The sequence below is a fragment of the Thalassophryne amazonica genome, chromosome 19 (assembly GCF_902500255.1).
Source record: "Thalassophryne amazonica chromosome 19, fThaAma1.1, whole genome shotgun sequence".
In the NCBI taxonomy this organism is placed as follows: domain Eukaryota; kingdom Metazoa; phylum Chordata; class Actinopteri; order Batrachoidiformes; family Batrachoididae; genus Thalassophryne; species Thalassophryne amazonica.
This window is the reverse complement of record NC_047121.1, coordinates 18,138,333-18,150,006: the sequence shown is the minus strand read 5'-3', so window position 1 is coordinate 18,150,006 and position 11,674 is coordinate 18,138,333.

Genomic DNA, 11,674 nt, shown 5'->3' with positions numbered 1-11,674 from the left:
GTTTCTGTTGTGCATGTGACAAGCTGGCATTGTGTGAGGTGCATATCAAAGCGTCTCAGTTGCTTTGACGTTTTTCCCATCAGGACCCCTGTGTTGTTAATGGGCGGTGCTGAGTTGTGCTTTAAAGTCCATGAGTTGTGTGAACCAAAACAGGAGAAATAATTGACACACCATTGCATTGCTGACATGGGAAATTGTCACTCCTTATTTCATCCATCGTAATTTCCACAATATACAGTGAAACTCGCATAATGGATTGAGGTGGCCCGAATTTTGTCAATTACAACCCCAATTCCAGTGAAGTTGGGACGTTGTGTAAAATGTAATTAAAAACAAAATACAATTTGCAAATCCTCTTCAACCTATATTCAATCTTATACACCACAAATACAAGATATTTAATGTTCAAACTGATAAACTTTATTATTTTTGTGCAAATATTTGCTCATTTTGAAATGGATGCCTGCAACACGTTTCAAAAAAGCTGGGACAGTGGTATGTTTATCACTGTGTTACATCACCTTTCCTTCTAACAACATGCAATATGCGTTTGGGAACTGAGGACGCTAACTGTTGAAGCTTTGTAGGTGGAATTCTTTCCCATTCTTGCTTGATGTACGACTTCAGTTGTTCAACAGTCTGGAGTCTCTCTTGTCCTATTTTGTGCTTCATAATGCGCCACACATTTTCAATGGGTGACAGGTCTGGACTGCAGGCAGGCCAGTCTAGTACCCGCACTCTTTTACTATGAAGCCACGCTGTTGTAACACGTGCAGAATGGGGCTTGGCATTGTCTTGCTGAAATAAGCAGGGACATCCCTGAAAAAGATGTTGCTTGGATGGCAGCATGTGTTGCTCCAAAACCTGGATGTACCTTTCAGCATTGATGGTGCCATCACAGATGTGTAAGTTGCCCCTGACATAGGCACTAACACACCCCCATACCATCACAGATGCTGGCTTTTAAACTTTGCGCTGGTAACAGTCTGGATGGTGATTGTCCTCTTTTGTCTGGAGGACACGATGTCCATGATTTCCAAAAACAATTTGACATGTGGACTCAACAGACCACAGCACACTTTTCAACTTTGCGTCTGTCTATTTCAAATGAACTTGGGCCCAGAGAAGGCAGCGGCGTTTCTGGATGTTGTTGATGTACGGCTTTTGCTTTGCATGGTAGAGTTTTAACTTGCACTTGTAGATGTAGCGATGAACTGTGTTAACTGACAATGGTTTTCTGAAGTGTTCCTGAGCCCACATGGTAAGATCCTTTACACAATGATGTTGGTTTTTAATGCAGTGCCGCCTAAGGGATCGAAGGTCATGGACATTCAGTGTTGGTTTTCGGCCTTGCCACTTATATTATGGACTGTAGATTATGGAATCCCTAAATTCTTTGCAATTAAACATTGAGAAACATTGTTCTTAAATTGTTGGACTATTTTTTCACACAGTTGTTCACAAAGTGGTGATCCTTGCCCCATCTTTGCTTGTGAATGGCTGAGACTTTTGGGGATGCTCCTTTTATACCCAATCATGACACTCACCTGTTTCTATTTAGGTGTTCTTTGAGCATTCATCAAATTTCCCAGTCTTTTGTTGCCCCATTCCAACTTTTTTGAAATGTGTTGCAGGCATCCATTTCAAAATGAGCAAATATTTACATAAAAACAATAAGGTTTATCAGTTTAAACATTATATATATTGTCTTTGTGGTGTATTCAGTTCAATATAGGTTGAATAGGATTTGCAAATCATTGTATTCTGTTTTTATTTACATTTTCCACAATGTCCCAACTTCATTGGAATTGGGGTTGTATAATTGAAATGTTTATATGTATAAAATGGACAAAATCTGATATATGTATTAAACGGACAAAATCCGTCATATGTATGTAATGGAAAGATCTACAGGGAATCCTCAGCACCAATTAGGCTTATGTATTTCCTTGATTAAATGCCTGACCTTGAATAGAGGTCTGCCTCATTTAATGACCAGGTCAAAACCCGGTGCATTAAAAAGATTACATTTGGTCGAGTCACTCTTTTTCTAAGTCCGCTGTGGAGTGGTACCTTAAAATCCTAACCTCATTTATGCTTCTACAACTCGGTAACTCTTTAGCCATGCAATGACGTCGATGTGCGCATGATCCATTTAAAGTTCTCCATCGCGCTGATGAGTGTCCTAATGCAATTTACCGCAGGAACAGTGGCTTTTTCTGGATCAATTTGTCCCTCAACGAGCTCCACTTCTTTATGCAATCATTAACCCCATACCATTGTTACAGTATGTGCAATTTCCTTCCATGAATTGTGGGTCATTTGAGTCTATTTGTAGTTTTCTGACTCCATGTTGTAAAGTTGGTCATATTTGTGGACTTTTCTGCCAAACATTCATCTATCTAATCTATGATCGAAATGTAATCGGCATGGGCACTGCAAAAAACTTTAAAAATATAACGGGAGAGGAAGGAGTAAACCCAGAAAAATGACCAGTCACAGCCTTTGCTGTCTCCGTTGTTAAAGGAGGTGCATATCAGGCTACAGAGAGAGTTTGCAGCAATGCAGAGGGCTCTGATCTAAAGTGGTTGTCTTTCATTTGTCACACCCAGGGATATGTATGGAACTTAACACGTATTACAGTGTAGGTAGCAAGCAGCATTTTATTAATAATCGCCAGCCTTGAATAAAAGCCTGCCTTGTTTAGGCGCTGGGTCTGAGCATGGTTTGAAAAAAATAAACGCCTAGGATTTTAATGAAGGAAATACAGTATCCATTTTCCTTGAATCATCGCGTGTTAGTGCTGAACTTCATTTCATACCTCCATTGCGACTGGGCAAGGCTAGACTGCTCTGTCTGGTACATGCAAGTGGTTTTTAATGGAAATACACTGCGATGGGACGGGATGTTTTGTCCGATGTGAGCGAAAATCCATCATACAAAATCTTGCATATACAGTGTTATTACATGGAAAACCATACAAAAATATTGGGACTTTCGCATTTGTCCAGTGAATGCAAGTGTCTGGTTTATACAATGACAGTTTAGGAGAGTTTCACTGTAGTTAGTGTAGATACCTATAGACCACAGTTTGATTCTAGGTGTGTGCTTCGGGCAACCCAGGTCCTGCAGCAATACATTTTATCTGCATTGTCCCAACCCGATGGGTACCAGCACTGACTGAGGCATAATCTGTGATGGACCGGCATCCAGTCCAGGGGGATTCTTGACTTCTCATCCACTTTAAGTATGTCCCTTCATTTTCTCCTTTGTTTTATTTGGGGTCACCACAGGAAATATAGTATTGTTCTGCATGCTGATTTGGCACAAGTTTTACGCCGGATGCCCTTCAAGGTGCAGCTCCACATTTGATGGAGAATGACCAGGGGTTGAATCTGGATCCTTCTGCTCTGGAAACAAGTGTACTAAATGCTTGGCTCAACTCTCATCGGCTTTATGTTAACATATCCATGGATAAGCCTCTGGGCCTCCAATTGATACTCAGAGGATCTTTAATCAGTCGCAGACAAAATGTAGTTATGACATATTATTTTGTGATGTTCATGTTGTCAATATATCTTCATGAAGACCGCAGTGACTGCAATTATACTGACTGAAGCCTGGTCACTGAGCCTGAATCTGTTTTGCAAATCAGTGACAGAAACCTGAATACACTGTTATCAGGGTTTCCAGCAGGATTTTTTCATAGCATAGGGGAGAACTTGGCGCGGCATAAGCTGTGTGGCGAGCATTGCAGGCATGAGTATTCTTGGAAGGTCTGGGGGCATTCCCCCCGAAAAATTTATAACCCTCTGAAACCCTACGAGGGCTGTCAATAAAGTTACGGTCCTTTTTATTTTTTTCAAAAACTATATGGATTTCATTCATATGTTTTTACGTCAGACATGCTTGAACCCTCGTGAGCATGCGTGAGTTTTTCCACGCCTGTCGGTGACGTCATTCGCCTGTGAGCACGCCTTGTGGGAGGAGTCGTCCAGCCCCTCGTCGGAATTCCTTTGTCTGAGAAGTTGCTGAGAGACTGGCGCGTTGTTTGATCAAAATTTTTTCTAAACCTGTGAGACACATCGAAGTGGACACGGTTCGAAAAATTAAGCTGGTTTTCAGTAAAAATTTTAACGGCTGATGAGAGATTTTGAGGTGATTCTGTCGCTTTAAGGACTTTTCACGGTGCGAGACGTCGCGCAGCGCTCTCAGGCGGCGTCATCAGCCTGTTCAAGCTGAAAACCTCCACATTTCAGGCCCTATTGATCCAGGACGTCGTGAGAGAACAGAGAAGTTTCAGAAGAAGTCGGTTTCAGCATTTTATCCGGATATTCCACTGTTAAAGGAGATTTTTTTAATGAAAGACGTGCGGACGGGTCCGCGCGTCGGGACGCAGCCGCCGCGACGCTCCGCCACAGGAAAAACACCTCTGTTGAAAGCCTTAAGGACAAGTTGGAACATGTCCTGCCTGTTAAACAATTTCTCATATACTCACTCCACTGAAAGCCATCAAAAGCCGCCTGGATTTTACAAATGGTTATCAACACGGAGGTGTTTTTCCTGTGCCGCCGCACCGCGTCGGCTGCGTCCCGACGCGCGGATCCGTCCGCACGTCTTTCATTAAAAAAATCTCCTTTAACAGTGGAATATCTGGATAAAATGCTGAAACCGACTTCTTCTGAAACTTCTCTGTTCTCTCACGACGTCCTGGATCAATAGAGCCTGAAATGTGGAGGTTTTCAGCTTGAACAGGCTGATGACGCCGCCTGAGAGCGCTGCACGATGTCTCGCACCGTGAAAAGTCCTTAAAGCGACAGAATCACCTCAAAATCTCTCATCAGCTGTTAAAATTTTCACTGAAAACCAGCTTAATTTTTCGAACCGTGTCCACTTCGATGTGTCTCACAGGTTTAGAAAAAATTTTGATCAAACAACGCGCCAGTCTCTCAGCAACTTCTCAGACAAAGGAATTCCGACGAGGGGCTGGACGACTCCTCCCACAAGGAGTGCTCACAGGCGAATGACGTCACCGACAGGCGTGGAAAAACTCACGCATGCGCACGAGGGTTCAAGCATGTCTGACGTAAAAACATATGAATGAAATCCATATAGTTTTTGAAAAAAATAAAAAGGACCGTTACTTTATTGACAGCCCTCGTATGTCCTACATGTCTGGCCGGTGGGCCAAATTTTGTAAAGAAAAGCTCAAGATTTTCATCTTTGTTACAGCCTTACTTTAAAGCCAAAAGAATCAAGGCATCAGGTCGCAATGTGTGTCAGAGGAGCATCAGAACTGCTAATTTATACACAGCAGTTTTCGGAAGAAAATCCTAACAAATATTTTTTACTTCAAGATTAATTTCCGATTACTGTACATTTTAGCTTTAAGTAAAAAAAGACTTTAGAAACCTTTGATCTTCAGCATTTCTTAGACTTCATTTACATCAATCATTCAGAAATACAACACAAACACTGTGGTACTTTATGGCAAATCTGTGTCAGGTAGGCAGTTCTCAAAAACTAAATGACCACGCTGGAAGAAAACGAGTGAGGGATGCCACCAAGACACAACTCTGGAAGAATCTTTGCCTTATGTGGGTGAGTGGAGAAACTGACTAGTGCAGTATTTTTATGTTTAACTTTACATACAGTCCTAATGTTTCTGATTTGTGGTTGTTTCTGTTGCATTTCTTGAAATTACAGAACTACTGTAAAGAAAAGCGTTAACATTTTATTGTTTTTAAGAACTTTGATGAACTGATGTAAAGACCAAACCACACAGACATGTCCAAGGAAACTGATATAAACTGAACAGAACAATGCAGGCTTATTTGACTCTCCGTTTTTTGAAAAAGAATAAAATAACAGGTAACTTACTTTGAAATAAATAAAACATATAGCTGCAGCCTAATAACTTTGAAAAATGACATTAAAAATTATCAGCTTGTATTTTTATTCGGACTCAAGTTCATTTTAGTGTGATGGAAGTTATCGTCTTGTTTTATTTTTCTCCTCAGTCACGTTTTGTGCTTGAACATAACACAATTACATTAAGCTCAAGGCTAAAAAAAAATCCTTTGTAAAATAACAGTCTTGTAAATTTCATTGTTCTCACCTCCTTAATGAGATTTCTGCTTCTGTTCATCACTGCAGTTTCTCCACATCAGGTTTCTTTTATTTAAACACACGTATGCATGATTTTATTCAGTTAATACGTATATTCTAATTTTTAAGTAATGTTAACCATTTATTTCATCTGGTAAATTCTGTATAATTGTCGCCTACACGTGCACATGGTGTGAACAGGATGGTACCATCAGTACAGCGCTAGTAGAGAAGGTTGAAAGAGAAATAATGCAGCTCCAGTTTTGTTTTTCTTAACATTATTTCACGCTCAGGTTAAAATCTTCCCTCTCTGCTCTGTACTCGCTATCTCACGTGCACTGATCTTTCAGAATTAGGGAATAACCCTGTTATGTCTGATGGTTTGCATACATTCATGCTGGTTATACGGTTGCAAATTGAGCTTTACCGATGACACGTAAGTGGAGCCGGTAAAAAGGAGTTTTACGGCTATTTGCGAGTGTACGAGGGCTGTCAATAAAGTATAGGTCCTTTTTATTTTTTTCAAAAACTATATGGATTTCATTCATATGTTTTTACGTCAGACATGCTTGAACCCTCGTGCGCATGCGTGAGTTTTTCCACGCCTGTCGGTGACGTCATTCGCCTGTGAGCACTCCTTGTGGGAGGAGTCGTCCAGCCCCTCGTCGGAATTCCTTTGTCTGAGAAGTTGCTGAGAGACTGGCGCTTTGTTTGATCAAAATTTTTTCTAAACCTGTGAGACACATCTAAGTGGGCACGGTTTGAAAAATTAAGCTGGTTTTCAGTGAAAAGTTTAACGGCTGATGAGAGATTTTGAGGTGATACTGTCTGTCGCTTTAAGGACTTCCCACGGTGCGAGACGTCGCGCAGCGCTCTCAGGCGCCGTCGTCAGCCTGTTTCAAGCTGAAAACCTCCACATTTCAGGCTCTATTGATCCAGGACGTCGTGAGAGAACAGAGAAGTTTCAGAAGAAGTCGGTTTCAGCATTTTATCCAGATATTCCACTGTTAAAGGAGATTTTTTTAATGAAAGACGTGCGGACGGGTCCGCGCATCGGGAAGCAGCCGGCGCGGTACGGCGGCACAGGAAAAACACCTCCGTGTTGATAACCATTTGTAAAATCCAGGCGACTTTTGATGGCTTTCAGTGGAGTGAGTATATGAGAAATTGTTTAACAGCTGGACATGTTCCAACTTGTCCTTAAGGCTTCCAACAGAGGTGTTTTTCCTGTGGCGGAGCGTCGCGGCGGCTGCGAGCCGATGCTGCAATCCGTCCGCACGTCTTTCATTAAAAAAAATCTCCTTTAACAGTGGAATATCCGGAAAAAATGCTGAAACCGACTTCTCCTGAAACTTCTCTGTTCTCTCACGACGTCCTGGATCAATAGAGCCTGAAATGTGGAGGTTTTCAGCTTGATGAAAGACGTGCGGACGGATTGCAGTGTCGGCTCACAGCCGCCGCGACGCAACGCCACAAGAAAAACACCTCTGTTGGAAGCCTTAAGGACAAGTTGGAACATGTCCAGCTGTTAAACAATTTCTCAGATACTCACTCCACTGAAAGCCATCAAAAGTCGCCTGGATTTTACAAATGGTTATCAACACGGAGGTGTTTTTCCTGTGCCGCCGCACCGCGCCGGCTGCGTCCCGACGCGCGGACCCGTCCGCACGTCTTTCATTAAAAAAAATCTCCTTTAACAGTGGAATATCCGGAAAAAATGCTGAAACCAACTTCTTCTGAAACTTCTCTGTTCTCTCACGACGTCCTGGATCAATAGAGCCTGAAATGTGGAGGTTTTCAGCTTGAAACAGGCTGACGTCGGCGCCTGAGAGCGCTGCGCGACGTCTCGCACCGTGGGAAGTCCTTAAAGCGACAGTATCACCTCAAAATCTCTCATCAGCCGTTAAAATTTTCACTGAAAAATTAATTTTTCGAACCGTGTCCACTTAGATGTGTCTCACAGGTTTAGAAAAAATTTTGATCAAACAAAGCGCCAGTCTCTCAGCAACTTCTCAGACAAAGGAATTCTGACGAGGGGCTGGACGACTCCTCCCACAAGGAGTGCTCACAGGCGAATGACGTCACCGACAGGCGTGGAAAAACTCACGCATGCGCACGAGGGTTCAAGCATGTCTGACGTAAAAACATATTAAGGAAATCCATATAGTTTTTGAAAAAAATAAAAAGGACCTATACTTTATTGACAGACCTCGTACAACAGCATTAACGTCCACAAATTATCAGACACAATGGGGTTATTCAGTTTATTTTCTATAGGTAATTCAGTCGACAAGGCTTACCATGAGGCAGCGTTGCTGCAACAGCAGTCATGGCACGAAGTAATCCATCAAACATGAAAATCCATCAAATGTGAAACGGTAATTCTGCATCAGAATCCACAGATACTTTCATATGGTATCTTAAATTCACACATTTCATCAGCATTGGTGGCGTCAGTACTCAATTTTCTCTCGCTCTCAGCTAACAGCGCTAACAGCTAGCAGCGTGTGCAGCCGGTGTTCTGTTGAACTGTGCATCTCATCGCAGAAATCGACAGTTCCACTTCCCGACAATACTGCGCATGCGTGCACAGTTGCGCGGAGGACAGGAATGACATCTCGTCAGAACACCAGTCAGGGCACAGAGTTGTTGTTGTTCATTCGGCTGCTCCCGGTTTTGTTCAGGGTCGCCACAGCAGATACAACCAGATCCGCATTGGTAACTGGCACAAGTTTTACGCCGGATGCCCTTCCTGATGCAACTCCAGTTTTACCTGGAGAAACACACACAGCTGCTGGTGTTCCAAAGAGATCTCCCATCCAAGTAGTACTATCCAGATCCTGCTCTGCTTAGCTTCTGAGATCTGATGGGATTAGGCTGACACAGAGCAAGCTGGCTGCAGTCAGGGCACAGAGTAATACATCTAAATGTGAAATGATTAAATATTTTGCCACCATTACCCCAATATTATATAGTCTGAAATATCACACGATTAACCAATCAGATTAGCGGGAAAAATGTAATTGGATTAGAATGTAGCATCTCATGCCTCCGTTCAGGAAACCCCTCCCCCCAGCTGACGGCTTTGAGCAAGCCGTCCACTGTTTTTTTCACGGTCCTTTTCGAAAATTGACCGTCCAAATGACGGCTGGATGGCTTACTCTCTAAAACCCTGCCCTCCCCCCACGTGGGAAGAATCACAGTGTAGGGGATCAAAATCACAATGTAGGAGCTCCCTATGCTCAACTGCGCTAGCGAGAACTCTGGTTATCATATTGAAAGTCAGAAAAATGACTTCCAAACATGTCAGAAATAAAGGACATCTATATTTTAATAGCCAAGTGGCCTCTGTGTGCATGTGTGTGTATGGCTTCAATCATGCTAAAACCAGGGAGAGCTGACATTTGTCATTTGGTATGCTTATGTACTTGGGGTCAAGGATGAATGCTGCGAAAACAGAAAGTTGATAAGACAAATATTTTTGGATAAATTAGCAATTTTATCTAACCAGTAAACAATGGCCATTGTGCTGCAATGCACCATGGGAGTTCAGGGTTTTGAGGTTTTAAACATGTTAGTTTAACAGTGTTGGTGGTGTTACTATTGTGTTTTTGTAGTTCAATTGGTTTAGTATTAAGTCTCATGCTGCTGTTATCTAAGTGAGTTAAGTCTCATGTTGGTACCATGAATGAAATGTGTAGTGTTCTGAATGTCTTCTGCCACCATCTTCATTTGTCCAATTAAAAGCACCTACTTACAGCAGCTGTGCGTGTGTGCAACTTCAATCACAGAGAAACTGTGGGCAGCTGACATTTGTCGTTTGGTATGCTTATGTATTTTGGGTCAAGGAGGAACGCTGCGAAAATGGAATGTTGATAGGATTAATATTTTTGGTGAAGCTGCAGTTATTAGCTAACACCAAACAACGTACGTTACTTTCTTGGCTCACATGCCATTCCAGCAGGGCAAGTCATCTTTATATTAAAAGCGAGATTTATTAAAAGTGAGATTATTTACTAAGTTCACTGGACGTACATATCATTGTAAATACGTTAAAAATACATGGATGACAAGAAAGTTAAAACTTGTTTTCATTGTGGTCCATTTAAAAATCAAATGACAAAATTGAAGTGAACATAAAATAATGTATCTGATAAGAACCTAAACAATTTATAAAGGCAGTTAAGACTGTAAATTAACATTTTAAACTACAGAATTAACAGGAAATAAAATGGTTGAGTTCCTCTTCCAAAAATTGTCTAAGGTTCTAAAAACAGTCTGGACTCACACACCAACTCATTATACAAGCTTTATTACCACCCTTGAAAATCTCAGCTACATATTTTATAAACGTAACTCAATCTAGACCCTGTGGATACCCACGGGCCGCACGCTAGTTCATATTTTAACATTGGTATGGTGTACAGATTTAAATACCAGTCCATTTCTGAAACATTACATGTACTGTCAGCTTCTTTTTATGCCACTATAGTCTCCTCCAATGACTCAGCTGTTCCTCATCCCATTTTTGTTGTCACCGTGAGCTCATTAATCTTTAACAATGGGCTAAGCAAAAGCAGGCCATAATCCAACATTCAGTGAGCTAGCCTTTTACAAATACTTTTCAGACAGAACTTTACAAATGAGTGGTCCCCTAGTGGTCTGTGAGTATATTGGTAAAATATCCCATTTTAAACCATATATTTGAACTTAAAAGCCTTTCTCAAATTGCTTGAAAACGACTCCGAAGTCTAATAGATTACTGCTGGAGTGTTATACAGACCTGTTATCTTTGGATATTTGAGGAGCTATGTGGCCTGTGAGGTTTTTTAAACTGGTTGAATAGTCTTTTGTCTGGAAACACTCTGACTTAAATCAACTAATAAAGCCATATCTATTTGTATAAGCAATAGGTTTGTTGTCTCTCACGGCAGCCTGTACTTAAGGTTCTTGAAATGGAGCAGTATGTCCACCTGATGGACATTTACCATTAACATAGGTACAACAGAATTTTGCCAAGAGCCCTTGGGATTTGTTTAGAGCAGACTGGCTTCAAAAATAGTAAACAAAGTAGTGCATGAGAACTCTGAAGTAGTTACAGAAGAAAACAAGTGATAGTTTCAATGGTGCCTGTATTCTCAATCTTTTTAAAGCATTTCATTGATGGTTCATAAAAGGAAACATAACTTGTCAGCATAGACAATGTAATTGACGTATAATTTTCCATTTGACAAAGTAACACTTCAAAAGGCTCTTTTGTGTAGTGTATATCACACTGAAAATCATATTTTGTCTTTAACATGTTAATCCGTGGGCCAAGCACATTTTCGGTACCACTTGTAGGTGTCAAACTGATTCCAGAAAGGGCCAAGAGGGTGCAGGTTTTCTTTGTAACCACCCACTGCACCTGGTGATTTCACTGATTAACATCACTTTGAGCAGATGGAATCAGTTATGCAGTGAGTGGTTACAAAGAAAACCTGCACCCTCTTGGCCCTTTCTGGAATCAGTTTGACACCTATCCAGTCTCAGTGTACTGTGGCCGACACTAAAATGTAGTCCAGCC